This window comes from Heliangelus exortis, chromosome 6, assembly GCF_036169615.1.
Source record: "Heliangelus exortis chromosome 6, bHelExo1.hap1, whole genome shotgun sequence".
NCBI classification, from domain to species: Eukaryota; Metazoa; Chordata; class Aves; order Apodiformes; family Trochilidae; genus Heliangelus; species Heliangelus exortis.
In genome coordinates this window covers 28,954,375-28,980,766 of record NC_092427.1, presented here as the reverse complement: position 1 = coordinate 28,980,766, position 26,392 = coordinate 28,954,375, and the positions used below count along the sequence as shown (strand labels likewise).

The 26,392-nt window shown below is 38.8% G+C and overlaps 1 protein-coding gene across 3 annotated transcripts in view; it reads left to right on the top strand.

The window, feature by feature from the left end:
- The first annotated feature begins 265 nt into the window (after positions 1 to 265).
- The window catches only part of CSRNP3 (cysteine and serine rich nuclear protein 3), a 93,443-nt gene continuing 67,316 nt past the window's right edge, over positions 266 to 26,392 (top strand). Inside the window, exon 1 of one of the 3 annotated variants that reach the window (XM_071747469.1) lies at positions 266 to 537. The gene's annotated coding sequence lies outside the window, so the exon portion shown is untranslated. Of the gene's footprint in view, positions 538 to 815; positions 1,149 to 18,186; positions 18,276 to 26,392 lie in introns of those variants that run through there. The other 2 variants (XM_071747470.1, XM_071747471.1) reach the window with 2 other exon arrangements.

Here is a 26,392-nt window from a genome sequence, read left to right as displayed (position 1 = left end):
TATCTGTAATTAAAACCACCTGCTAACACACTGAAAACCAGTGCCAGAAACACAGCTTTATTAACCACAGCAATCTCCTGCATGTTACCCTCACACTCCCCACCGCCCTCTGCGGCACTGCGGGCCGGACTCAGGTACGCGAGAAACGAGGGCTCGAGCAGCTCCGGCCGTCTCTTCCCTGCTGCTGTTTATGATGCCGCGGCGAGCGCTCCGTGGGGTTGGGTCCCCGCAGGGGCCTCCTGGCTCAGAGCCGAAGCCCCTGCCTAAGCGAGCGGCAAACACCGACCGCCGGGCCGGGTCACAGCTGCCGCAGCCCTTGCGGCACAGCGCCGCTCCCCGGCCGCTCCGCGCCGTGCGCCGCGGCCCGCAGCGCCCCACCCCCCCCCTCCCGCACGGAGGGCAGGCGCGGCGAGGCATGGAGCGGCGGGTGGGGGCCGCCTCCCGGGACGGCAGGTAGCGAGTGGCCGCGCCGAGCCCAGCCTGGCCGCCATCGGGTGCTTCTCGGGGTCCCTCCCCGCATCTGCAGCTCCGGGGCAGGTAAGCGGAGTGCGATGGAGGGCGCGGCGCGTGAGGCGTGCGCCGACAGGCCGAGGGCTGCTGGGTCCCCGGGGGCACGGAGAGCTCCGGCCGGGCGGCACGTCCGCCAGCGGCCCCGGCTCAACGGCCGCCGAGACGGCCCAGGAAGGCAGAGGGAAGCGGGTGGCGGCAGCGGCCCCAGCACCGTGTTACTGAGAGCGGGCTGGGGGGGGCGGCAGGTGAGGGCGGTGTTGGGAGGGGGGTTGGGGAGCAGCGGCCTTGGGGATCTGCGCGGTGTTACCCGACCCCGGAGCGCAAGGGCCAGGCGTTCCCGTTACTCGCGTTATTCACAACGGCCAGCGCAGGCCCGGTGGGTCAGGCGGTGGCAGAGTCACCTGAAACGCCAGTTTTTCGGGTGATTACTTGCGAGCGCGTTGGGTGTCTGTAACTGCAGAGGAGGCTGTGGAGCAAAGTTGCACCCCTCTGTTAGCCCTGGAGCTGGGGGTTTCTTGGCGAGGAAGAGAACAAACTCTACTAGTACGTGGGTTTTTAAGTTGCCTGCAAAATACTGCATCCTCGTTTATAAAACTGCCCTTCCTGGGTTTCACATACCTGAGACGTTCAGTGGCAAGGTAAGGTGGCCTGTGGCATCCTTTTAGGTTCTGTGGGTTTTAGCTGTGCTGAGGTCTTCCAGGTTCCCCACACTTTTGCTCCCAGCTGTGCTGAGCAGCTCAGGGCCCCTTGGTGTAAGTGTTGTCCTAAGCCAGGCGTGGCCGTGGGAATGCTGGTGTCAAGGTGGGTGTCCAGGCCCACCCGCCTTGCTGCAGGTGTGGTGGCAGAGTGGCATGAGGGTGGCAGGTGGTACCTGGTGTATCCAGTCTTACACTGGGAGTGGAATAGCTGGGAGACTTCTTATGGGGTTTCTGTGCTCCCTGTGGTTCTGGACATGTGCTGTGAGGCTGGGCTAACCTTGTGTGGGAAACCATGTTCTAAATGTGCTGAGTGCAGCAAACTTGGGAGCAACAGATACCGTCAGTTCTTTCTTGGTCCAAAATGTTTTCTGGCCTAAGTATGCAGGAAAGACGAATAATTGGGCTGGGGCAGTGGCTGGCACAGACTAGCAGAGATAAAGAGTTGTTTCAGGAGGAAAGGTGTTCTCTCACTTTTCCATGTTCTTTTACTAATACTGGTGAATTGGACATACCTGATTTTGCAGTATTCTGAATGAGGTTGTGTTTTACTTGGTGAAGACTTGTTAAAGACTGCTACAAGTGATTACATTTGTGAAGTGTACATTTGTTGCCTTTTTGTAAAGTGTGGAAACAATAAATAGTATACAGTTAAAGCTTTAAGATGTTTGTATTTACTCTCTGAAGTGGTGAAGTAAATAAAGATACAAGGGCAAAGATGCTAGAGAGACAAAAACCTGGGGTGACTTTAGTATTAACTTCTGTGGTGTTTAGCCTTGTCAGAGGAAAGCAAGCTACAGCAATTGCGGTCTCTAAAATACTGCATTTAGAAATTGACATTAAGATGTGCCCTCTCTGTATGCCTGTTTTTAACTATGGTGTTTGTTTTAATATGTAATTTTTTGTGCTTATTGTATGAAGCATAATTCAGGCTAGGCCAGCAGCATACCTCACTAGTTGAGGGTGAGCCACTAAAATGTCATAATTTGCTTATGATAAAGGAAAACTGGAAAACTCACAGGGGTTGTTTCTACTTACCTTTGTTTCTGACTAAGCATCCTGAGCTCTAAAATGTTCTTAAGTAGCTTAGATCGAGCTTTTTAAATCTATCTTTTATCATGAAACAGTCACAACTTTCTGTGATATGTGGTGTAAGTTTGGTTGAACCTTGTGAAATCTATTTGTAGTTTGAGTTAGGTAGTCTGAGATTTCTAGAATATAAAGCAGTTGAATGTAGGCTGGCTTCTTCATGCTGTGGAGACCCTTACTTGCATAGTAGGACTGAGAAGCGTTTGCACCATGCAATGTTACCTTACTCTGATTTTGTCATTGTTATGTCTTGCGTCTACTGTTTAGATTTCCGGTTCTGTTAGGTCGTTCTAACGACACTTTAAAATTATTTACTGTCTTTGTAACTTCATCACAACTACTAGGGGGAAAATAAGCAATAAGCAACTGCAGGAGGTTGTAATTGTGTTGTTAAAACATATATTGGCTATGGTAAATTGTTTTACTTAGGAAACATGGTCTGTACCAATATGAATACATATTCAGATGGTTTGGTATTTGTCACATGGATACTACAGAAGTAGAAGTAGCAGCTTGCTTTAACTACAGACAGATGTTACAGCACAGATCAATGGATTTCATCAGCTTGTTGAATGTGGAGAGGGGTGAATGGGGCTGCTTGGTTTCTTTCCTGAACAGTTAAATATACTAATCTTCTGCAGGTGGTTGATGGTGGCTAATTTGGAGAAACAAGAGTGAAAAGGAGAGTTTGTTGTCCCTGGCAGCAAAGATGGATGCCTAACGTGTATATGAACTGAGAAATGCAGAGTATCCATATTACTGAAATAATGACTTATCAAATGTATGTAGGGTTAAGTGAGGGACTGATGTATATGCAGATAAAGTTATCTAGAAGATTAAATATTTTCCCATGCTTTTTGCTATATTTGTACTATATGTTGTTATATGAGTTACTTTCTTAGTTCACAGACCTTCTTCACCTGTCACTCCTGAGGAAAAGACACCTCTATGTTTGCATGTTCTAAACATTTGTCAAACTAATAATGCCGCACTACTACGAATATAAATTTTTACTTTGTAAAAGTACTGCACACTTCTTCACTTTGCCGTTGTAAATTGCTTGACTGCTTTAGTCTAAATTAAATTGCAATTTCTGCAAGCTGTAATAAAGATCCAGGTATCTCCTACCCCACCTCCCCTCATACTGTTTACTGTATGGCTTTGACAGGTAGAAAAAAAAGCAGCCTTTCATGACTGTATATCCTCAGTTATTTGATGATTTATTGGAGCATTTCCCAAGAAGTGTTCAGCTCTGTGCTAGGGTATGCATGCTAGGTCAGAAAGGAGAGTGGGCATGGCTGAATTGTAGGTAGCTGCCCTAATCAGTGCTCTGAGGGGCATGAAATGAAGAGTTAATCAGAACTAGTTGGTTTCAGTGGGGTAATGTTTGGTGTAATGTGCTGCCTGATAAGCAAGTGTTGTTAGATAAAGAAAGGGTGTTTGTAATAACAGATAAAAAAGAATGTTTTCTAATTAACTTCCTCTGCAGAGCCCCCTGCAACCATGAACCAGGCCACAGATAAGATTTGTACTTAGTTTCCAAGGTTTCTTGTTAAAGTAGTTTGTTATAATGTGATACTTAATTATAATGTTAAAATAAACGTGCATAAAATCTGTATTGAGACCGCTTTGGTGGGCAAAGGAAGTTTTTTCAGATACTGCTCTGCAAAACTGTTTTCTCCAGGGTTCTTCCCAACTTCATTGCTATGTTACAAATTGGCATATGACCAAGAGGTAAGATCATTCTAACAGCACATCTATGTAGTACTTTTAATGTAGTGTTTTTGAGACATTTAAGATAATATATGTGTTTGACAGGAAAATTGAGTACCTGTATCAGATTATAGTATGGTGTTGGAAAGGGTGTATTTGAGAGCGTGAATTCCATGTTATTACATGGATCCTTTGATCATTGTGTTGGTTGTTTTATTCACACTTCTGGGAACTGTTTGTGTTCAAGTGGGAATTGAATGACTCTAGGTTTGACACTGATTTTTCACTTTGCTTTGAAGTGCCAGCAGCTGTCTCAAAAGGCATGATATTCTATTTTAGTAATCAAACATTAATTTTTGTTACCTGGTGAGAACACAGTTGCAAAGGGTAAATTGCATGTGTAACCAACCTTAAATATTGTTTTAAACAATTTTGTTTAGATCTTGCTTTAAACAGTTGGTCTTACTGAAAATTCTTTTCTAATGTGCTGCTCATCTGGTGCTTTGCTGTAGGTTTTTTTGTTTGGTTGTGGGGATTTTTTTGTTGTTTGTTTTTGTATGTTTTTTAAAGGTCTGTTTACTGTCCTGTGTGTGGATGGAGCAATGTAAATCATTAGCATGAAATTTGTACTAGGTATATCTGGAAAAAATGTATACATGTTGGATTTTCTGCACATCTTAAACACTAACTTGTTTACCTTGTTTTGTATAAAGAATATATCCATGTGAATAGATTTTAGTGAAAATTTCGCAAAATATTTGTGGAAGGAGAGTTCAGAAGTAAGATTTGGTGTAGAATTTTGTTTTCAGGTTGAAAATACCCAAGTGTTTTCTATATGAAAACCTGAACTGATGGTAATTGCCAGCAGACATGTTCCTGTTGTATCCTTGCTATGTAATGAGTGGCTTTTTTTTTGCAGTTCCCATAGCAACAAGGATTTTTAGTCTGCAGAGCAGAATACTGTACCAGGTTTGAGGGGATATAAATTTTCTTTATCACACAAGAAATTTTGATCCATGAAAGCTGATCTTGCACCCTGCTCCCCCAACTCCCCCATCTCTGTCCCCTTAACAATCTGTGGTTTGCATGTAAGACTGCAAGTAGATGTGAATTCCTGTGTAACAAGAATACAGTTATCAGTTCTAGTTTTTAATATAGCATAAGAAATGGTGGAATATTTCTAAAGGCTTACTGTAGGGACAGCATGGAAAATGTCATCTTCGAAGTGAAGCCTTGACAAACAGGAGGACATTGTATATGCATATAAATTTGTATCTCTTTGTGAACAAAGTTAATGAGTATTAAAAAGTAAGGACAGTTAAAGTTGCTCAGGATTTTTATGGGTTTTTGCTAATGCTTATTTTAGCTTGGATTTGGTTCCAAAATGTACTTAAATATTTACTTTTTAAATGAACTTGCACATTTTAACTAAAGTATCTCAAAATATGGTACCTGATTCAGAATCAGTAACAGTGGCAATAATCTTAATGGTTTTGTGTGAGTGTGTCTACCTGTCACCTTCTAATTTAAATACATGGGTGGTGTGGGATGTCTGAGATGTATCCTGAATGAAATAGTTATAGGAGAAGCTGTGATAGAGTAACTCTGCTTAGGACATGGGTAATTTTTTCTAAATTTGGATAGGTTTTCTATGTTGTTGTTGTTGTTGTTGTTTTTCTTTTTGAGCACTTGTTTCAAGAAAAGAAGCCAATTCAGATTTGTGAGGTTGCTTCCATACACCCCCTGATAGGCTCTTTTTTTTAATTTTTATTTATTTATTTCTCTATTTTTGTTTGTTTTGTGTAACTGGTAAAAAAATGGGAATTATCTAGTTACTGAAAACAACATCTTAAGTAAGTGAGGCAATTAGTGTTTGTGTTGCAAAAAGCTCTGAATAGTGTGGCTAAGGAAGGTTCTTCATGACATTTGAAAGGAAATGTAGCAATTCATTGAAAACAAATTTGGAAAGCAAAGTCTGCTGCCAGTGGCCTGCAGATTTTCATGTTCCTTGGGCAGGGAGAGCTGCTTGGTTTCCCCATGCTGCTGTCACCACACACACATGTAGGTTTATTGTGGAATCAATAAAAAACTCTAAAAAACCCACTGCATTGATCTCTGCAGCTGAAGCTATTCATGCGAAGACACGTACTTCTGCTGGAGAGGTATTGTATGAGAGTAGGGCAATGTAATATTTAGGTAATAACTCCATCCAAATACCTTTCACTGGTTCTGGTGCCTGGGTATGTGATAGCTGTGTCAAAATAACCTCTGGATACATGAGAGAGAAATTGAGCTTCACATCAGTACCTGGGCATGGATGAAGTGAAATGTGCAACAATATCAAACAATATCAGTTTTTAAGTGAAGTTGGAAGCTTTGAAATGACTGATTTTTGCTTTTTTTCCTCCCAGCCCCTCTACCCAGTGGCTTTCTAGATGAATTGAACCCAGTGGGTGCATGGCACCCTTCTCATGGAAAACAGCTTTCAAATTGGTTCCGTGCTAATGCTGAAAACAAGCTTGTAGCCTGCATTGGTGCATCATTAAGAATGATATAGGTGATTCTGGGGTCTCCTAGTGTTTGGGAATTCAAGGAAGTTGGGATATGAAAATCAGAATTTTGAACATGGATCTGCAAAGATTTACAGTGACTGGTAGCATGTGGCACTGTATTGTGTACCACCTCCCCCACCTTCCCCAAACAAGCTCAGCCCATTTGTTAAAGCTTGAAGGTTTATTTCAATATTTGTTTGCATGTTTGCTTGTTAATCCAAGGCAGTGCAGTTTTTCACTGCATTCAGAGCTCTCTGAAAATCCAAGAGGAAAAGCAGTTGTTAGCATTTGAGAAATGTGCGACGTTTAGGAGAAGAGATCCCTTAGATGCAATTGCAGAATAAGAAGAGTTGTGAGTAGCCCAATCAGGCTTTGCCATTGTATATGGCAAGGATGTGGAGCTGGTGATTCTGCATGAAGCTGGATGAATAGGTCAAACAGCTCACTGCTGCATCTCTGCTGAGATGCATTAGCAGGGGTGACAATGTGATGGCACAGTCGCTGACCCCAGATTGTTCTCAGCTATAAATCCTCTGGTTGCAGTCTCCACTGTTCCTCAGCATGTGCTGTTCACATTTAAGGGCTTTTCAGATCATCTCCATCACCATCTGCTACGTAATGGAAACAGAACAATTGTGCCATGTGTGGAGCCAGCTGACTGCCTGAGTGGATACAGAGGATAGCAAAATACATCTCGTCTCAAAGAACTTGGAGATGTCTGGCTGGTCTCAGTGACGTACTGTGCAGTAGTCATTAGGCTGTCATTATGGGTGAAAAATAAAATGAGGTAGTGGCTTGTTTACAGGGACACAGACGTTTTTCAAGCAAGTCATATACTGCATACTGTATGTGTGTTCTCATGCTTGTGTAGAAAAATACTGCACATCCTTTTGTCTTTGAGTAGAAAGGACACATAGTCCATATGTGAAACATCTTGTCAGCCTTAATATGTTGGTAACACTTGTCCTGTGTGGGTAATGAGAACATAAGCTACAGGATTTCTTTACTCCAAGTATTCACTAGGTGTCAGTGCACGATTGTACTGAACTGATGGTTCTCCTTGGATTCCGGGATGGTTGTGGTATAACCTCCTTTATGAATAGGGATTTTAAAGAAAATTCCTGTGTTTGTCTTCAGAATGTAGTGTAGATTAAATTTAAGAAAAAATAATGATTAAAAGTAATTCAGTCATGGTTTTAGAAGCAGTCTGATCAAAATGCTGATTTAAAAAAAACATGAAACAACCCACAGCAGGTTTTGGGCTTAAGTCTTTCAATTACCTTTATTATTCTCTGCGTTGTTCATTATTTCTTGTCAATACCTAGTATGTTACTGATCAAACACTCAGTGATACTGCTGCTGATCCTGGGTGTGATGAAAATTCCTGTGCAGATGAGGAAGAATTACAGTTTTTATAGTGATACATTATGTGTAACACAAACCCATTCACTTTTTGCAAAGCTGTTGTTTTCCTTTGGGGGTTTAAAAGATCAGGCATCTAAGTGTCAGTTGAAGTGGACAAAACCCCCATGAATATAGCTAAAACTGCCTGGTTTTCGCTATGAAAATCTTCTTGTTCTGCATTATTGTGTTACTAGATTGAAATATGTGTATTAGAAAGTCTTTTATTACTTGCATCTCAATACTAGATTTTTGTTTTATTTATAGGCAGATTTATATTATTAATATTTAGCTTAATTTTAGTGTTGATTGGGTGATTAGAGGTGTATTTTTGATCTGTATAGAATGATCAGCTTTGATCCAGAATTTTGAATTATTCCATAATGGGTTTTTTTTTTGTTTCTGACTTGTATATGAAAGTATTTTATAAGAATTGTACATTACTAGATTAAAGTATCAAAACCAGTATCTCACTTGATAAATGCATATATTTGAAATGGGCCTTCCTATATCTTCCAGTTTGTACTGGACTTTTCCTCTTGTATTTTAATGCAAAGCACTTGGTGACTGGTAAAAGCGCTTGCATCTGCAGCCTATTGTAGCTAATCTAATTACAAATGAGGCCTTTTCTAGCAATATTCCCTGGTAGCCTAAGGGAAGTGTTTAATATTCCTGCTAGCAGATAACAGAAGTTAGTTTGGTTACAAATACAGTTTTTTTCACTCATTCACTCATTTCACTCATTTTTTTCACAACATTCACTTAATGTTGCATTGTTACATACTCAGTAAGTAGCAGAAATACTCATGATTGTTTAGCCAACCTTTAATATGTTCCTTATTGTTGTAGCTGTATAAAAGGATCATCTCTGCTATACCACTTAACTGTCAGATCAGCTGATCTTCAGACAAAAGTACATTTCTTCCACCCCAGTCTCCTTCTGATATCTAAGCATAGCATCTCTCATCATGAGACCACAGCTATGGCCATTTTTTAAGATAAATACTGATTGACCTCATCAAAGAAGGTCCATAAGAGATATGGTAGGAAAACTGCAGAAATTAAAAGAGACCATTGGCTAGCATACACCTCTACATTACATGGACACACTGAATATAAACACATATAACAAGTTTTAAATATAGGAGAGCTTGAATGATTTCTTTTTGCATGTAACTTGCTGACTTTGTTTCTCTGAACATTGAATGAAAGCCCATTCTTCAGCTTCGATTGCTCATTTATTTCACCAGAATTATAATTTACAATGATGCAGAAAGACAGCAGATTATGTCACTGTATTCAGTGTTGTTCCTAACTAAGGTGTAACAATCTATGTATAAGGAATGCTGATTTTAATTTTTAATGTTAACTTTTGAAGAGAGGCCCTGGAAGAATCCCAAAGCTGATCTGTCTGAAAAGAGGTATTGTCAAGGCCTTGACAATTTGTCTTGACAAAATTTCTAACTTTACTTTTCTGACACCTCTTGAGAAATTGGTTTAAAATAATTCCTGGTGTTTGCTTTCTACTGTCCTGCTTTTCATTGCCAGCTGTGACATTCTGTTGGTGTGGTTCCTTTGAAGTTTGTGATTCTGCTAAGCATTTTCTTACAGGCCTTCAGTGGAGGCGTTTAAAAAGGCATTTGCAACACATGAAATCAAGTTGATGGGTTTCTACAGCTGCAGCTTCTGAAGTAATAAACATATACTGTGTTTTTAGCCTAGGGAGTAGAACTTGTCTGTGCAAAACCTGCAATGGGCAATTAAGAAGTTTTCCATTTCTCTGGGATTTCCACTTGTCTGAAATGGACATAGTAATACAGTAGGATGTCTGAATTTCTGAGATGCTTTAGAGCATAGGCATCTTCATGCACTGAGATCCCTCTTCTATGGGTGGACTTGTAGGGTACTGGGTTTTTCTCGTTTACCATGGATAGACATGTCCTTGCTTATTGTAGTTGTGAGTGCTTCCTAAGAAAGTGGGAGGCTTGCTTACTGTTCTTTCCTCAACCTGAAAGTGGTCTAATCCACACCTGCATCTTTTAAAATGTTCCATGACTGACAAGCTGTGAAACTATTTGGGGAAGATAGTGTTAAGCAGGGATCTATCTTTTCTTTTGGGTGATACTGGACAAAAAGGAGCATAACACTCTAAAGAAATGCTGGGTCATTCAGTTGTATGGAAGGATATTTGGGCTTTCTTGTTCACAAGATTGTTTTGGGAACAGGGACTCGATTTCTGCTCCCTCCCAACGGAGTGGTCTCTTGTAGAACTATTTTCCAAGTCTAGATGTGAAGACACAAGTAGATTTGTTTTGCTGAACACTCTTCTTTGGTGCAACTGGCGTTCACATCACTTGGGAAAGGAGCTCATTTTAATTTATCAGCAAAACTATGCATAGATGTTTTGAACTCCACCTTATCTTACAGAGAAGAAGGTAAACAATGACCTTTCTTGTGTCAGGGAGCATGACAAATCAGGCACCTTCTGAATTTCTGAAAAGACAACTGATCTTGCATATAATTTCTTTGAGCATTTTTTTTTTTTCCCCCCTAAACAGCTCTGCTGCTTACAAGCTTTGCATTTGATTACTTTTCAATAGCTAAACTTAATGCTGTACTGGTAATCTGTAAAGATTAAAGACAATGCTGAAAATTTCCTTAGAGCCAATTATGGTTTTAAAATATACACATACTGGGAAAAGCATAAATAGATAAGGTATAAAGTGAAAGAATGGATCCCAGGAAGCAGTATTATTGAAAGGCTGGTTAGTATTGGTTAGTTACATGTCCTTAAGGACTGGCCATCATTCTTCAGAGGCTTTGTTTCTCTGTTTTGGTGAGGTGTGCATTGGCAGCAGGGGGGGAAAACTGTGAGTATGATCAGTTGCAAGAGTGCACAGCCTCTCTTAAAAATATGCATATGATAAAGGAGCAAAGATTTCTGGAAGTAGATTTTTCACAGGTGTCTTTTTACATTTCTACCAATACAAGTACTACATTTTAAAAGTAATATTATGTGGGTTTTTTTTAACCAGAAATGAGTTTATGGGGAAAAAATATTTTATGCTTGTATAATACACTTGAGGACCAGCTTTACCCATTTAGTCCCTTCTCTTTGATCACTGGTTGGCATGTGGATGTGCAGAAAATCGAAAATCTGAGACAGAAGAGGAGTGACTTTTGGATATTAGTGTAACTTCTTGAGCTATCTAGTACTGTATGTGGACTGATTGTGGGTAATTCCCCAATGCTAACTGTGCCTGAGTATAAGGCTGTTTTTAAGTGAATGTGACCAATATGTGAGGCTGTGGACAGGGTGTCAGCAGAGTCATGCGTGAAGCTGGCATCGGTGGAGAGCAGAAAAGTGTAGGAAAAAAATAAAGAGGTCTAGGACAATGTGCATATGGTTGAAATCAGGATGGTGGCACAAAGGCAAATAAATCACAATGCTAACTTAGGGTCAGCTTCAAATGTTTGAAGGAAATGTATTTTGGTATTCCTTTTGCCACCTCTCCTGTCTCAGATGTTTGTAACTAACTGCAGGATAGCTGCTTATGCTCAAGATATTTGGCTTCACATGTTTATGGTTTTGGACTTTTTACTATGTTGTAGTATTGGCAGCAATGCAGATTTCTGGACAAACGACTAAAGAGTGTCATAAAAAGAAAAATGTTTGATATTGTTTGTTATTTAATCAACTTTCAAGAACATTTGAATACACACTGGTGTTGTAGTTCTGTCATGAGTAAAAAGCCCTTATTCATGATTCTAAAGAGAGGGACAAGGTGGAAGTATATTCTTTCCTGTGTGGGTGGTGAGACACTGGCACAGGTTGCCCAGGGAAGCTGTGGCTGCCCCCTCCCTGGAAGCTTTCAATGCCAGGCTGGATGGGACCTTGTGCAACCTGGTCTGGTGGGAGGTGTCCCTGCCCATGCAGATGGGTTGGAACAAGATGATCTGTAAGGTGCTGCTTTCCAACCCAAGCCATTCTGTGAACTAGCACTTTCAATTTATTGTCTTTGATATCTATTAAAGGAATTACTGATAAAAATAAAATCTAACAGGCAATCTGGGACACATGTTTGCTGCCTGTTTTTTTTTTTTTTTTTTTTCCAAGCATCTTGATGCAAAATTGCAAGCTAGGTTAGAATTGGCTTTACTCAGAATCAGCCTAAGATTTCATCAAATTGATGCATTAGTAGAGGAAGAATGAATATAAATAAAGAAAAAAAAACTTGTATAACCTGTAAAGTAAGCAGAAATTAAAAGAACACATGTTAATATTTCAGGACTCAGATGTGGTGACTAAGGTCTCAAAGGTGCCCGTCACAGTAATGAGAAGTGGTATTCTTCCCTGACCTAGCTGCCAGTCTGAGTCTTTTCCTTTGCAAAATAAACAGTGCGTTATTTTTTTTCTAAAGGTGCCATGTCAGCATTATGTTCCTTACTGGACCAGATATGTCTGAAAACAAAGATATTTGGGGTTGGTTTTTTTGTTTGTTTGTTTGGGTTTTTTACAGCTAGTAAAAACTGGGTTAGTTTTGCTTAATTTCGGTTTTCAGTCATGAAGTCTGTGTTCGAAAGAAACTTGTTTTTGAAGTTTGATGCTTTATGGCTAGAGTTGGAAGATACTGTCTGCTGATTAGGTGTTTAAACTTCATCTTGTTCCAACCCCCCTGCCGTGGGCAGGGACACCTACCAGTAGATCAGGTTGCTCAAGGTTCCATCCAACCTGGCCATGGACACTTCCAGAGAGGGGACATTTTATTTATGAAAAGTTGTTTCTTGATTGTGGGAAGTACTTACCAGACTCAGTTGTTGTTCTGCAAATAATTAGAATTGGAAATAATTTCCATGCTAGAAAGCTGTGTTATGAGATAGTTAAAGATGAATTAATAAAATTCTATGTATAGTCTTATGCAGAAGTTGTTTGATTATCTTTTCTCTCTTTTGCCTCATATATAATATCACTTTTGATTTCACTGAAGGCAGATGACTGTACTCTTGAGTTGATTGAAGGCATATAAATGGATGTTGGCGAGTGGGTGGGAGACTGGGGAAGTTGAAATTTATGTAACTAAGAGGTGAAAATTAGTCTGCCTTAGTATGTTCCTCAATTTTGCCCTGAGATTTGTTCCCATGTGGTGCTATTTTTGTGGAGGTTTCTGGTGTTTTTTACAAAAGCTTGGGTTTTGCTTGCTTTTGTTTGTCAAGGAGTAAAGAAAAACTTAGCTATTATAACGGGTGCTGCAGTACTGTTTTTCTGAAAAATAAGGAAGGAACCAGTGCACTCTACTTCCAGCCTTCAGCTGCACAGGAAGCAGACTAGTAATTTTTTTTTTCCCCTCACCATCACTGAATAGTTTTCACAGCTCCTTGGTATGTAATTCCTTCTGAAGTCAGTTATATTCAAGTGTCAGATCCACAGACTAGTAGGGTCACTTTCTAGCATCCTTGTGTGCCATATAAAAAGGGCTTGATTTGTTACTGTTTTGAGATGGAACAAATACTGTTCAACACTGCTGCTTCAGAGATGGAGTCTTCTAGGTTCTACTAAAGAGTAAAAATGTATGAATGTTGTGGCAAAGTAATCCTATTCTTCTTTCTTGAAATAGTTTTGATTTTCAAAGTACAGGGTGATGTGTTTTCACTGTGCATCACCCATAATTATCCAGTTGCTTTTTCAACCTGAACAATTGCCCCTTCAGGATTCATTAGATGCAGTCAGTAGGGCACTGAAGCCACTGTAGCTTGTTGTGCAGCTTCTGACTTTTAATACCTTGCTATTTCAGACTGCAGAGTTCTGGTTTGTTCAGAGATTCATAGCAACTGTACTACACACATCCTATTTGATAGCTTCTTCCTATTTAAACCTTGGATTACTTGAATCCTTTGTGATTTGAGAAATTTCTAAGGCTAGTAGGTGATGGCATCTGTCTATCATTTGTGAGAAAGAAACCTCAGTTTATTTCCAACCATTTCTTTTCAGTCTTAAATCGTGATTTCCTTGCAATGGAAAAGCTTCAATGTAAGGCAACCTTTTTTATTACTATTACTGGATTACAAGGGGCTCCAGTTCTTTTGACCATGCAGGATTTTTCCAAGCAGCAGCCCTGAGTTCACATTCAATACTACTCAGTATCCTTAACATGAGAGCAAGCAGGATATCAGCACATCCCATACTGATTCCAAATACTTTTTTATTTATATATATATATAAAAAAGTACAGGATAAGGCTCATGGGAAAGGAACAGGACTACTGACAGAGCCTACCAAGGGAAGGGAGTGGAACAATTAGCTCTGTTTAAGGAAGAGGCTGAAAGCAGATATCAAGGGAAGAATCATGTTTAGTTTTAGAAGTGTTCGTTATGAAAGGCAAGAGGCAAGTTTGAGGCAAGAAAGAGGCAAGTTCTAATTATTTATTAAGCTGTGTCAACTCATCTCTATGATCAGGATTGTCTAAAGCATTATGATAAACACAGGTTTTATTTCTTTCTTTCAGCATCCCTGAGTTTGGAGGTGTGTATATGTTAATCCTCATAATAAATGAAGTGTACTATATAATTTTTATTGGTCTCCTGTGGGTCAGTTAGTACCTTTCAACTATGTGTCCATCAGAGTTTACAATTAGCTCTGAGTGGGAAGTAAAAATCTTGACTGTTAAGCGCAGATGTAACCAAGATCTGTGAGTTGCAAAGTGGAGCCTGAACCAGGATCTGTGTATGGTTTGTAATGAACCAAACGGAGTTAGGAGCAGCCTTCAGCCCTGATAGTACAGCTGTGGAGATTCAGTCAAAGGATGTTGGCAGCTTTGTGGTTTCTGATTTCAATTTACTTATATTCTTTTAATTTACTCAGTCAGTACTCTTATATGGTCAGGCAGAGTGGATTACAGAGATGGAATTTATATATACTTCAGAAATTCTTTCTCTGAAGCTTTATTCAGGAAGGAGGTGATCTGTAACATTATCCTTCCACGAAGGGGTTGTCAAAAGAAGCTTTGTTCTTTGTGGAGTCAGAGAAAATTGAAGCAAGTATTTTAGTAGCAACAGTTGTAATCAGAGAAAGGAAGAGTGAGAAAAGCAATAGTATCATAGAGGTTTTTTTATTGGAAAAGACCTTTAAGATCAAGTCCAAGCATTAACTGAGCATTGCCATGTCCACAACTAAACCATGTTCCTAAGCACCACACCTGTATGTCTTTCAAATACCTCCAGGGGTGGTGACTCCTACACTTCCCTGGACAGCCTCTTCTGCTGCTGACAGCCCTTTCAGTGAAGAGTATTCTTCTTAATATACAATGTAAACCTCCCCTGACACAACTTGAGCCCATTTCCTCTTTTCTGTTGCATGTTACTTGGGAAAACAGGCTGACACCCATCTTGCTAAAGCCTCTTTTCTGGTGGTTGTAGAGAGCAATGAGGTCTCCCCTCAGCCTCCTTTTTTTCAGGCTAAACAACCCCAGTTCCCTCAGCCACTCCTCACAACACTTCTGCTCTGGACCCCTCCTGAGCTTCATTGTCCTTTGGATGCTCTCCACCTCAGTGTCCTTGTCATTGCAGGAACCTGCTTCCAGATGTAGCCTTCCTTTTGTCCCTTTCTTCTCCAGCTCTGGAAAAGAAAATTAAAATCTGTGTTGTAAGGAGTACTAAGTATAGATAAGTTTAAAAAAAAAAAAAAATGTTGGAAGAGTCAAATGAATATAAGCACACCCATTAATAGGTTGAGTCACAGCAGGAACTAGATAGAAACCTGTATGCAAAAAAGACAAATTTTCCTATTCTTAGTCTCTGTGATGAAGGTGCTGGCTCTGGAAAAGAAGGGTTGGGTGTTGTGCTAGGAGGTTGCTTGGAAGGGGCAGGTGAGGCAGCAGCTGTGGGCATCCCAGTACTGAGGGGGTGAGCCAGAAGCCTTCTGGTGGGGTCTGTGGTGGAGAGGTAGGTCTTGGGTCAGCACAGTGGGAGTGTAGCTTGGTCAGGGGCCAAGGAAGGTGGGATTTGAAAGCAGCATCTGGCAAAGGATGGGCAGGCCTGCAGCTTTTTCAAGGCCACCAGGTGAACTGTCTGTAGGTTAGTTAGCCTTCTGCCCAAACCAAAGCCAAACCCAAACCCACCCACCCCACGCAGGGGCATGTCCTCAAAGACCTGATGAACTAACAGAGGTGAATTTTGTATATTTAAAATGCATCTATCAAGTAAATTACCTAATTTTTGATGTACAAAGTGGGGCAAATTAACAAGGGCTGTTGTAGATTTGTGAAGAAACTGCCAAGTGCAGGTTTTCAGAGCTTGCATAGCCACTGTTTTGTGGAGGTTTGTGTGCAGGGTTGTGATGGGGGGGCAACATCAGCTTACTAAATGATGATCACTTGGCCATTTGTGTTTTATTTTAGAAACATATTAGAGTTGTTTCACTCTGGGACTATTTAGGAAGTGTTGGAGTTTTTTGTTAATAACCTTTTTTTCATAGTAGATTTTAAAAAGCTTTCCAGTGACTTTCTAGTACTGCCCATTTTGCAGTTATTAGTTATATTAGTTAGTTATTCTAATAGTGCTACAGGGCTGAAACAGTGTTGCACCTTGCATCTTTATTGAAAAGATTTTTATTAAATCCAGTTAGGATACTACAATTTTGTATGTATCTTCTATGCATCTTCCACAGTAGTCAGACTGATTGAGAGGTGAAGCCTTTGATGCTCAACTGCACATTACTTTCTGCAGATAAAAAGAAAATAAAGTTGAAGATGTCTTCCAGCCAGTCACTTATCAGGGCAAAGTGTCTGCTTACATTTACCTCAGTGTCCCACGCAGTTCCTCCCCCTAAGGAAAATTGTATTGATTACCTGAATTTGGAACATAATAGCTATTTTTTAATGCTCATAGGAGGGGATTTCTGGTTTTGTAGGCATCTAGGAAGAGGTTTTATGTTAAATTGAGTTAATTTGGTTAAAAAGACAGCTACTTTACTTGTTAAGACAGAATCTGAATGGTATGCACAGGATCCACTAGCAGTTCATTATGATGAGACTGACAGCTAATTTTTTCAGGAGCTAAAATAGCTATTACTTTGTAGTGAAAGTATGCTAATTGGTATAGTCTTGCTGTGGTTAAAGATCAATAATTCAGTGAAGAGGTTAGATGCACTATTTAAAGGAATTCAGTTTTATTGGAAAGCCATAGCTGAAGTTTGAAATTTTTAAAAACAAAGGTATTTCTCAGCTTCTGCTCCCTAACAGTTTCCTTTCAATGGGAAATTCTAAAGTACAAATGTTTGGACGTGGCAGTAGGTGTTACCTTATCTAAGAATTAAGACTAATTCCTGATTTTTATTTTAAACTGTCATAAAATAAATCTGATGCTTTCGTTTTCAGCTGAGTTGATAGCTGATGTATATGTATATTTAGAAAATAAAAATTCCTTGATCTTGGAAAACATTTTTCAACTAGATTTAAGGGGCTACAAATAGACTTCATAGTACGTTTGAAGTGCAAACATTTAAAATAGTTTATGCAGTCTTTTTTTTGCATTTGAAGTCTTACTTAGGTAGAAAGTTCTGTGTGAACACAGTTCACACAGCACACTGGATTTTGACTTCTGTATTACAAATACAGTAAAATAAATGCACACTCACCTGTTATACAGGTAGAGCTTTATATAGGTAAAACTTCAAGAAAAAGTATTGAGTTATATCTTTCATGTAGTTCATAAATGCTGTCTCAAACAGAAAAAAAGATGTGTTTAGTAGGATGTTACTGGTATCTATCTCTGAATTATTGTAATTTGCATTGAAATTTCAGATTCTTGCTTTGTATAAAAGCACCACTGTTACTTTGATAATAAAAAAAAAATCATATATACATACAGCACTGGACAGAGACACAGATCTGGATAGCTGGATCAGTCTCCAAGAGCATATACAGGCAATAATTATGTTCCTATAGCTTTTTGGTATTTTTCCTTAGAAAAAGGAGCTGAAGGTTTCACGAGTGGAGCTGAAGCTTATTAATGACTTCTTTTTTTTCATATGTTTAAATTTTGTCATTTTTGTCTGCAGTACAGAATGTCCTTATGGTTTACTAAGTATGTCTGTAAAGCTGTTTTTCAGATGTGCTTTGTTTTGTGTTTTCTCGGTGGTTTCCCGTTTTGTTAACATGCAGATGGGGGTGGGGAGTGGGAAATAAGGGAGCGAGCATGTTCCAGAGGATGCCAGGATGACTTCAGTTATTGGATGACTGCTGTCTGATGGATGGAAAAAGGAGGAGTAAACCTTTCAGTCTGCACTGACAGAGCTGAAACCTAGAAACCCGATTTACAGGTAAGGGTGAAAAGAAATCTGTTCTGAATTGCTATTCTTGATCATTGCCACAACATTTTTTGGTACAAAAAATGCACATGGAAATATCTTATTATTTAGTCCTCATTAATTATTTTGAAGAAGCTTTTCTGGTTATTATTTCTCCTGTCTGGGAGGCTTCAGCCGATGCGAGATCCATAGACAGTGAAATCATAGGCATGCCTGATGCAATCTGACAACTTTCTCATGTGACAGTATAGGCATTACATCTCATTGATGTGAAGTTGTTCAGTAAGCTGTAGAAAAGAGGTCTTTTGTGTGATGGAAATGCTTGGTGTTGAAAATACAGTGTATGCTACTATCAGGAAAATAGTGCTGGAAGATCTCTTGAGTTTGGATAAGAAATGGACTTAAGAAACGGCTTTAATATTTGCTTTACTTAGCATTAAATGTGCAGTAAGAATAGCTCCTCAGAGCAACTCTTAAGAATTTTTGTGTATTTTTGCATTATTTTAAGGCATGGAATTAATGTGGTTTATAATTCAGTCATAAAATTATCTTTGTCATAAAGAAAAAAACATGCATATAATGAAATCGTGTACAAGATAGATAAATCTTAAAGATCTATAGAAATTGTTGTACTAGCTTTAATAAACTGTTGAAATAGCTCGTATGAAACCTGTTCTGCTGAGTTTACATGTCATCAGCTGCTGCTTGTTCACAGGTGCTGGGCATGGCAAGTAGCAAACAACTTGCTTCAGATTCTTGCTTTGTATAAAGAAAATAGATTTGTTCCTCAAGCCACATTATTTGAGGATATAGGATGACAGGCAGAACTCCTGGCCCCACTGAAATAATTGGAGATTTTGATACTGGCCTCACTGGGCAAGGATTTCAACATGTTAATGCTCTATTGACTTCTCCATTTTGCATGTAGCCAGTAACTGTTATACTACAGGACCCTGTTTTGCTGGTTTGAAACAGAAATCTTTATTAAAATTAATTGAATTGTGGTCATAAATTGTTGCCAATGTGCATATATGTTTTGTTTTGTTTTGTTTTAAACAATGAGACATTTGCATTATTTCACTTTAGCGACAGAAATAGCACTGTGGTGGGAAGTAATTTCTTTCAAATAGCTATGTATTTGGTATGTTAAATCTCTTGAGTATCTGCAGTAGCTCCTTTAAGATACTAAAGTAACCACTAAATAATTGCAATGCTACTTTTTTTTCTGGGATTTCTTCAAGTTAATAATACAATACTATGAAGAAATACATAATCTATTAGCATTGATCGGTCTATATGTATTAAGGAAGATAATATAAAGCAGTTAGTCATTCTCATGACATTCTCATACCACTTGTCCATGTTTTTTTAATGCCGTATTCTAAATTAATCCATTGGTAGAAAACCATGGAATTCTATTTTGTGAACAAATATTTTTTAGTTAGTTAATTGTTCATCTTTATACTATATAGAAAAGAAAATTGCTATAAAGAATTACAGCTTTATACTATATAGAAAAGAATAGAATTATTTAATTGTCACAGTCTATTTATATAACACTGAAATAAAGGAGAGTGGTAGCTTTTTTGCTTGGTTTGAGCATATATAGTAATAAAATATATTCGTAAAGCTGAAATACTAGAATGTACTTTTAATAGCTTTCAGGGATGAAAAGCTATTTCTTCAGAGAATGGAGCCTGGTATGCTTGCTAAATAAACAGTCAATCAAAAAAATTAATTATTTACAGCAAATGTCAGCAATTCACAAAACTATTCTACAAGACTGAACAGTATCTTTTTCTATACTGGAGTATAAACTCTGGTAAATAATATGACTGAAAAAATAAATGAATTGCATCCTAACATTTGTTATTTTTAGGGAATGGATGTGTATGTGAAAGCAGAAGCACAACCGTTAAATTATAATCTCAGGTTTATGTATTCCAATCACTTTTATTTTCCCCCTTAAATGAGAAATCTGAGTCAACGCAGCTCCAGTAACAGAGAGGAGTTGATGAAAACAGAGATCTAGTTCCACATGTATTTAAATTATTCTGTCTCCTTGGAAACGCCACTGCTGCAGATGGATTTGCCTTTTGGTAGCTAAAAATATCTGCTGCTTAATAATGACAGTATGAAAGATACAGAATAAAACTACTGTGTTTTTACTAGTTTTGAAGTTCCCTAATGATTCAGGTATTCTAAGTGAGCCATAGATTTGCATTTTCTGTCCAATAGCCCCTATCAGCTTCTTCCAGCAGTCACCAGCTTGGTGGAAATGAGAGGAGCTCAATAGTCTTGGTTGCAGACCCTACTGAGAAGGGAGCATGTCAGTGGGAGGCAGAATAGATGAAGAGTTTAAAAGCAGGTAGAAAGTGGTAAAAAAGTTGATGGTGGTGGAGCAGCTATGTATTGTGTAGTATTTCAGTGTACAGACTAATTCCCAGTTACATCAGTGGTTAAGCCCTGCCTCTTAACTTGACAGTCTATAAGAACAGGAATGCATTTTTCTTTTATTAATTGTGGAATCTTTAGCAAATGTTTCCTTGTAAGTTGTATGCATAGGTGATTGAAGTATAACACAAGCCATTTTAAGTCTACTGTTGAGTTACTTTAGAAAAAAAACCCAAAACCTAAGTTACTAAAGAACTTCTTTTAAACAAGAAATAGCATTACATTACTTGGCCTTGCTATGAAATGTAATCCTTTAGAGACTTAATTCTTTTCAATTAAGGAAGTATAGCCCCTACTATTTATTTTTTTTAAATCCAGTCCTTTGTTGTTTATTCCCTCCCTATATCACAGCTTTTTTTGTTGTTAGCTGTTATTCAGTATATATGAAAAATACCACTTCTGGTTTTTTTCATACTTCATTTCTATTGGTTGATTTCCTGCTTGGGCCCAGAAAACAGAACAAATAACGAACATTTCCTCACTGCTGCATGGTGGGCTAAATGTACCAATTTTTTTTTCCTTATGTGTTAGTATATATTTGATTTGTTGTAGCGTTTCCACTACTGAATGTTTTCCTCTTCTGCAGTGTCTCAAAAGCAACATTAAAATAGTACAAGGTATTGTTGCACATATCAATAACTAATCCTTGGCAGATTAATACTACAGTTCATTTTTATCTGAAAACACAAGTACTGAAGATCATTTAAAGTAAAAGCTGAATACTTGGTTTTGACGAATCGAAATGAGTAAGAGGAAGGCATCTGGTATCTTTCATTCTGTAAGAGACTGTTAACATATTAATAAGGTGGTTTTTTACATAAGTTGTAGAAACTTTTCTATGAGGACAGAGGACAAAAAATATAATCATAGCAGGCTTTCTTATTAAGAAGAATTTGCTTTGCATTAAGATGAATAAACCCAAGTTGCTTTAATTTTTAAAAACCCCTTCCTATATTGAAAATTCTGTGAAAATGGTAACTAAATCTAAATATTAATTAAGGAAGTGAAGGTGTGATAGGTTGCTAGAAGTAGCGTTTCTGTATTTTACAGGAGTAGTGAAGTTGTGCCCGTTTGACATGAATCCTTTGATTTCTGGATAAAGAAGCAGAAGTTGTCATCTGCTCAAAACAGTAATGAGAAAGTTTGTTGCTCATAGGCTGTGATGTCTAGGTTGTAGAAGATAGTGATGATAATATAGAGAAAGTACTGCTTTTTTGGTTTGGGGTTTTATAATATGTTGCAGGCAGAGGAGCTCGGATTTCTGCCAAGCTAGTTTTTTCCAGCAATTTTCAGTATTATTTGTTCATGTCTGACAAAGGTTTCTGTGCTATACAGCTAGTATCAGACTATGGAGGTGAAGGCAGGCTATCTAACCATGTTTGTCACTCTCCCAGAAAACCCTCCAAACTATCTGTTCGTCTTGTTTCTTACCTCTAATCTCCTATGATCTGTCACTTTTAATCTTGTCATGTATAAGGAGTATGATTATTGTCAATAATTCCAGCAATAGCAAGATTTGAAGGATTTGGTCTTTTGTATAATATTTTCACAGCCACTCTCAGACACACAGACACACACCTCCATGCATAAACCATTAAGCTGGCAGAGTTCACTCCTGTTTCTTCAGATAAAAGAGGAAAACTCAGTTTACAGGTACATTTACAAGTATGCTCCAGTACTTTTTTGTGTCCCAAGTTCATATCCCACTGCTTGTAGTTCTGATATTCTGGTTTTGGAGGTGTTGCATTTCCCTTTTCAGTGTGGAATTTTGGTTGTGTTTCTTTGTTTGTTGCTGGTTGGTTTGTTTTTTGAAACTCAAACACTACAGATTTCAGAGAAGAGAATGGCCAACCTTGCACCAAGATGCAGAGACCTTGGGGCAGAAGGGGAGAGCTGTGGAATTCACTCTCTCTTTGCTGACTGATGGCACTGGTGAATGAGCAGCCACGTTGTGTGTTAAATTGTGTGCAACTGGGAGTTAAGTACCATGTACCAGCACTGCAGTGGTGTGAAGGCTCCTCGGGCATATCCTAATTTTGACCATCCTATGCACTGGCAGAAGCCTACTAGGGTATACAAGATACACTACCATATTATGCCATATCTGTGCAGGCAGTGCACAAGATGGGTGTTCACAAAAGAACAGTGTGAAAGATCAGCACTGAAATGGTACCAAGACAGGTTGCAGAGCACCAATTAATGTTATTACCTGGACAAAACTTACTGTATTTTCTAGGAGCCCACATACAAACTTTCTTCTGGGATACAGATACTTCTCTATTAGAGGCTAAATAGATTGCACTTTACTTTTTTTGGGGGGTTGGTTTGTTTGTGGGTGGGTTTTTTTTTGTTTGTTTTTTGGTTTTGTTTTCTTCGAACAGAAGCAAGAGAAGCTCTCCCACAGATATTTTGGGTGAAAAGGTTTTAACTGATGTTGTTTCATCATAAAAGCTTAAAACGTAAAAGTGGCCAATACCAAGTTTTCAACAGTGTTACATGAAAGACTCTGGGAAGGACTTAATGACAGGGCCAACTAAAAAGTGTTCTAAAAGACTTAGATGGGGGCAAGGCATCATGAGCCTGAGTTGGTTCATAATGATAGCTTAAACATGATTTTCACCTCAGTCTCCTGTTTGCTTCTACTCTTGAAGAGGCAGTTCTTGCTGCAGCACATTTAGAAAATTATTATAAATGAAACACAAGCTCAAACTAAAGAGCTCGTGAGGGCAACTATCATCCTGACAGGGAAGCCCTCTTGCTAAATGCCTCTGAACCCCCTACTGCCAGATTGTGCCTTTGTCACTGCAGACCCAAATGCCAAGCTACTGGATGCCTGGTTGAATTATCACTGCCTCTTACTTATTTTGCTCTCTGGGGAGCATGCCAAGAAAAGAATTTTGAGAACTAGCCTAGAATTTTCTTCTGATGGCCGAATTATACAAGCATTTCATTAAACTGTTGGCATCAGTTGCTGTAGCTAAGAACTGAACTCAGGCATCCAAAGGTTGTCACTGCTGGTCTATGCAGGAATTGTATATTTGGGTGATGAAGAGGGGGACATTTATGTCCTTGGTGCAGGTAGGACCTTATGAGATGCATCTGAAGGACTAAGGAAGCCCGATCTGCCACCATTGCATCTGAACTCTGTAGAGACAGGAGGCAAGCATATGCCCACATCCTTTCTGCATTCTAAATTCATTGCCAGTGGAGCTACTTGGCATGTGTTAGAGTGTACAACAATGTGTAGGCAGTCTAGAAGATTAGTGGATTACTACTCAAGTGTGAAATCAGAAGTGCTGTGAAGTGATGGTATAGAAACCCTGCAAAGAGCAGACTTGGCAGGATTTGGCTTGCAATGCCAGAACAGATTCCCCAGTTTGAATTGCCTTATCCAGCAGGATTTACTTAGTGCTTCAGCTAGACTGCAGAAAACAAGCAGAGAAAGACTTTCCCTAGCTTATGTCTGCAACTTGACCACTGCTGTAAGCACAAATTCGTGAGTATAACTGATACTAATGGTGTTCCCTGTGTCTATGCAGAATAGTCTCTTAAGTGGAATTAGTTTGCTATGTGTTTTTGTTTTTTGCAGATTGCAGCAGTGAAGCTATCAGAGCCTACCTCTGGCAACTGGTGCTTGTAATTAGAGCTGCCAAAAACAGCAAAACATGTATTGCAAACATTAATTTGAATTCTGAACAGCTGTTTGAATCATGTTCATGTACCTCTGTTGTTCACTGTTTGCAAGCATTCATGCAAATGCATTTTTGTCTGCATTAATGCAGTCCTTTTCATGAATAGTCATTTTCATAAATAAATTTTATTCTTAGTGTGGGTGATATTGTAACTTTACATGCTTTTGGGTTTGATTCTTCCAACCCTTCACCCCATCCTCCTTGCTTGCCATTTAAAACTGTCAGTTGCACAAAGAGAAAAGTAATTAAATGCGGTATGTGGAACAAAGCAAACATCTTGATCAGTTTATGACCATCTCTGCTGCTGACAGTTTTTCAGCAGGTAAGATAAATGTCTTTAACAAAAAAAAAATCAAGCTTTGTTTGGAAGCTAAAAGTACCTAAATTCAAAAAGAATATTAATCACAACAAATAATCCAAACATCTCTGCTTGTGAGCATCAATATTCATGATTTAACTGTGGAATTATTTGCCAAGTCTCCCTAGCATGTTATAGTACATGCTGACTGGCCAGTGGGTGGGAGTTGTTTGTGATGAGTACTTTGCAGTAATGTTTTATGTGTAACATCTGTTTTCTGCATCCTCCTGTTCAGTTTGCAGTCATTTGCATAGGAGTTTTTTTTATTTGGGAGCAAATATGTGTTGCTGCTATAGATTTTGTCTAAATTGTTCCATAATTAAAGTTGGTACATTTGAGACAAGGCAAAATGTGGTATGACTCATAGGTGAAGTCTTTGTTTGATGCCTGCCTTTTTATTTTTATTTTTGTTTTTGTTTTCAGATAAAATCTACCTGTATAAAAATCCTTATCATAGTCAGGTATGAGGTACCCTTCACAATTAACAGTCCTCACACAGTGATGTGATACATCATCCAATACCTGATCTGCTCTCAGGATGGAATTAGTACAAAATATGTTTCCACCATGAATTAAAGAAGCAATTAATTGGATTCCCCCCTCAAATTCCAGTGTGTTCTTATACTTTTTATCTTGGTTTTCTGAGCTTTAGTCAATAACTGAATCCTATAGTAAGGGTTTTCTCTGAATCATGTGGGTATGTAATCTGCAGCAGAGTCCTATTTTATTATTTCATATCTGTTTGGTTTTACTTGCTGAATATGGTACATCCCCACAGGTATGTTCCATACTTGTTCAGTTTCCCATGTGATGCTGCAGCGCTGAATTTTAAAGTAATTTTGAAGGTTATGACTGGGATGAAAATGTCTTTTTTCCTTTGTCATTGCATGAAGATTTTGTCAGTTTCTTCTTTCCATAATTTGGCTTGTTGTCTGTTTTGTTAAAATCATTTAGCATGTTGTAAATCAATAGGTGAAGTGCAAGTCAGGAGAAATGCCTTCACAGCTCCCTGTAGTGTCTGTCTGATGTGGTCCTGGTGTTTTTGTGGATTTTTTTTCTTTGTTTCACATTTTTCTGTCCATAGGTATTAGTGTAACACTGGCAACTTAAAGTGAGATTTTACAGAGCAAGTTTGGTATTGTAGGTCTACTCCTGGGAGCACAGATAATGCACTGTCACCCCTTCACTCAGTAATTCTAGCACTGCTCTTTTTTGGCTTTCCAGTGGGATTTGGAGATATCTGATTTCAAAAGGACGCTGCCGTGAGATTGTTATGACCGTTTTCTAAAATTTTCATCCTTTTTGGGTTCAAGAGAAAATCAATCCAACCAGGTTTTTACATTATTTTACCTTGTAGATTCCAGATAGTATTGTGACAGTTTTAAATATAACCCCCATGTTTACATAAGATTTTTGTCTTCTACTAATACCATGCTGCCTATGAACTTTTTAAATGTATGGTGCCTGCCAATTATCTTGCATCATAGCAAGGCAAAGCTTGTTGCCATGGAGCTTTGAGGACCTGCTTGCCAATCAACATACCTGAAGCTGAAGACCTGGTTAAATGATCTCTTTTTTTCAGGATGGAAGACAACTAGGAAAGAAAGGAGGAAAAATGTATGTGC